We start from the raw sequence: 3584 nt of genomic DNA on the forward strand, positions 1-3584 counted from the left end.
AGGAATATCCACTTTCAAATCAGGTGATCCCAGTTTTCCTGTTTGGGAATATGACAACTTCCTTGTCATTCTAATCAACCAGGATGAATCGCAATGTAAGAAGCTTGATTTTGATACATAAAGTAGTGAGAATCATAGGAAGTGGAATAAATCTCATAGGAATTAGGATGAAGAAGCTATCCACTTTCAAATCAGGTGATACCAGTTTTCCTGTTTGGGAATATGACAACTTCTTTGTCATTCTAATCAAACCAGAAGAATCGCCATGTAAAAAGCTGATTTTGATACATAAAGTAGTGGAGAATCATTAGGAAGTGGAATAAATCTCTTAGGAATTAGGATGAAGAAGCTATCCCACTTACAAATCAGGTGATCCCAGTTTTCATGTTTGGGAATATGACAACTTCTTTGTCATTCTAATCAAACCAGGAAGAATCGCCAAGTAAAAAGCTTGATTTTGATACATAAAGTAGTGGAGAATCATTAGGAAGAGGAATAAATCTCATAGGAGTTAGGATGAAGAAGCTATCCCACTTTCAAATCAGGTGATCCCAGTTTTCCTGTTTGAGAATATGACAACTTCTTTGTCATTTTAATCAAACCAGGAAGAATCGCGATGTAAGAAGCTTGATTTTGATACATAAAGTAGTGGAGAATCATTAGGAAGTGGAATAAATCTCATAGGAGTTAGGATGAAGAAGCTATCCCACTTTCAAATCAGGTGATCCCAGTTTTCCTGTTTGGGAATATGACAACTTCTTTGTAATTCTAATCAAACCAGAAGATCGCCATGTAAAAAGCTTGATTTTGATACATAAAGTAGTGGAGAATCATTAGGAAGTGGAATAAATCTCATAGGAGTTAGGATGAAGAAGCTATCCCACTTTCAAATCAGATGATCCCCAGTTTTCCTGTTTGGGAATATGACAACTTCTTTTTGTCATTCTAATCAAACCAGGAAGAATCGCGATGTAAGAAGCTTGATTTTGATACATAAAGTAGTGGAGAAATCATTATTAAGTGGAAAAAATCTCATAGGAGTTAGGATGAAGAAGCTATCCCCACTTTCAAATCAGGTGATCCCAGTTTTCCATTTTGGGAATATGACAACTTCTTTGTCATTCTAATCAAAACAAGGAAGATCGCCATGTAAAAAGCTTGATTGTGATACATAAAGTATGTGGAGAATCATTAGGAAGTGGAATAATCTCATAGGAGTTAATGAGGAAGCTATCCCACTTTCAATCAGGTGATCCCAGTTTTTCGTTTGGGAAATATGACAACTTCTTTGTCATTCTAATCAAACCAGGAAGAATCGCGATGTAAGATTCTTGATTTTGATACATAAAGTAGTGAGAATCATTAGAAGTGGAATAAATCTCATAGGAGTTAGGATGAAGAAGCTATCCCACTTTCAAATCAGGTGATCTCAGGTTTTCCGTTTTGGGAATATGACAACTTCTTTGTCATTCTAATCAAACCAGGCTATCCCACTTTCAAATCAGGTGATCCCAGTTTTCCTGTTTGGGAATATGACAACTTCTTTGTCATTCTAATCAAACCAGGAAGAATCGCCATGTAAAAAGCTTGATTTTGATACATAAAGTAGTGGAGAACAATTAGAAGTGGAATAATCTCATAGGAGTTAGGATGAAGAAGCTATCCCACCCACTTCAAATCAGGTGATCCCAGTTTTCCTGTTTGGGAATATGACTACTTCTTTGTCATTCTAATCAAAACAGGAAGAAATCGCGATGTAAGAAGCTTGATTTTGATACATAAAGTAGTGGAGAATCACTATTAGGAAGTCGAAAAATCTCATAGGAGTTAGGATGAGAAGCTATCCCACTTTCAAATCAGGTGATCCCAGTTTTCCCTATTTGGGAATATGACAACTTCTTTGTCATTCTAATCAAACCAGGAAGAATCGCGATGTAAGAAGCTTGATTTTGATACATAAAGTAGTGGAGATCATTAGGAAGTGGAATAAATCTCATAGGAATTAGGATGAAGAAGCTATCACACTTTCAAATCAGGTGATCCCAGTTTTCCTGTTTGGGAATATGACAACTTCTTTGTCATTCTAATCAAACCAGGAAGAATCGCCATGTAAAAGCTTGATTTTGATACATAAAGTAGTGGAGAATCATTAGGAAAGGAATAAATCTCATAGGAATTAGGATGAATAGCTATCACACTTTCAAATCAGGTGATCCCAGTTTTCCTGTTTGGGAATATGACAACTTCTTGTCATTCTAATCAAACCAGGAAGAATCGCCATGTAAAAAGCTTGATTTGATACATAAAGTAGTGGAGAATCATTAGGAAGAGGAATAAATCTCATAGGGTTAGGATGAAGAAGCTATCCCACTTTCAAATCAGATGATCCCAGTTTTCTCCTGTTTGGGAATATGACAAATTCTTTGTCATTCTAATCAAACCAGGAAGAATCGCGATGTAAGAAGCTTATTTTGATACATAAAGTAGTGGAGAATCACTATTAAGTAGAAAAATCTCATAGGAGTTAGGATGAAGAAGCTATCCCACTTTCAAATCAGGTGATCCCAGTTTTCCGGTTTGAGATATGACAACTTTTTTTGGTCATTCTAATCAAAACAGAAGAATCGCGATGTAAAAAGCTTGATTTTGGATACATAAGTAGTAGAAAATCATTAGGAAGTGGAATAAATCTCATAGGAGTTAGGATGAGGAAGCTATCCCACTTTCAAATCAGGTGATCCCAGTTTTCCTGTTTGGGAATATGACAACGTCTTTGTCATTCTAATCAAACCAGGAAGAATCGCGATGTAAGAAGCTTGATTTTGATACATAAAGTAGTGGAGAATCATTAGGAAGTGGAATAAATCTCATAGAAGTTAGGATGAAGACTATCACACTTTCAAATCAGGTGATCCCAGTTTTCCCTGTTTGGGATAATGACAACTTCTTTGTCATTCTAATCAAACCAGGAAGAATCGCCATGTAAAAAGCTTGATTTTGATACCTAAAGAGATGAGAGAATCATTAGGAAGTGGAATAAAATCTCTTAGGAATTAGGATGAAGAAGCTATCCCACTTTACAAATCAGGTGATACCAGTTTGTCATGTTTGGGAATATGACAACTTCTTTGTCATTCTAATCAAACCAGGAAGAATCGCCAGTAAAAAGCTTGATTTTGATACATAAAGTAGTGGAGAATCATTAGGAAAGGAATAAATCTCATAGGGTTAGGATGAAGAAGCTACCCACTTTCAAATCAGAAGTGATCCAGTTGTTCCTGCTTGGGAATATGACAACTTCTCTTGTCATTCTTAATAAAAACAGGAAGAATCGCGATGTAAGAAGCTTGATTTTGATACATAAAGTAGTGGAGAATCATTAGAAGTGGAATAAATCTCATAGGAATTAGGATGAAGAAGCTATCACATACTTTCAAATCAGGATCCCAGTTTTCCTGTTTGGGAATATGACAAACTTCTTTGTAATCAATCAACAGGAAGAATCGCCATTAAAAGCTTGATTTTGATACAGAAAGTAGTGGAGAATCATTAGGAAGTGGAATAAATCTCATAGGAGTTAGGAT

This window comes from Brassica napus, chromosome C9, assembly GCF_020379485.1.
Source record: "Brassica napus cultivar Da-Ae chromosome C9, Da-Ae, whole genome shotgun sequence".
Taxonomy (NCBI): domain Eukaryota; kingdom Viridiplantae; phylum Streptophyta; class Magnoliopsida; order Brassicales; family Brassicaceae; genus Brassica; species Brassica napus.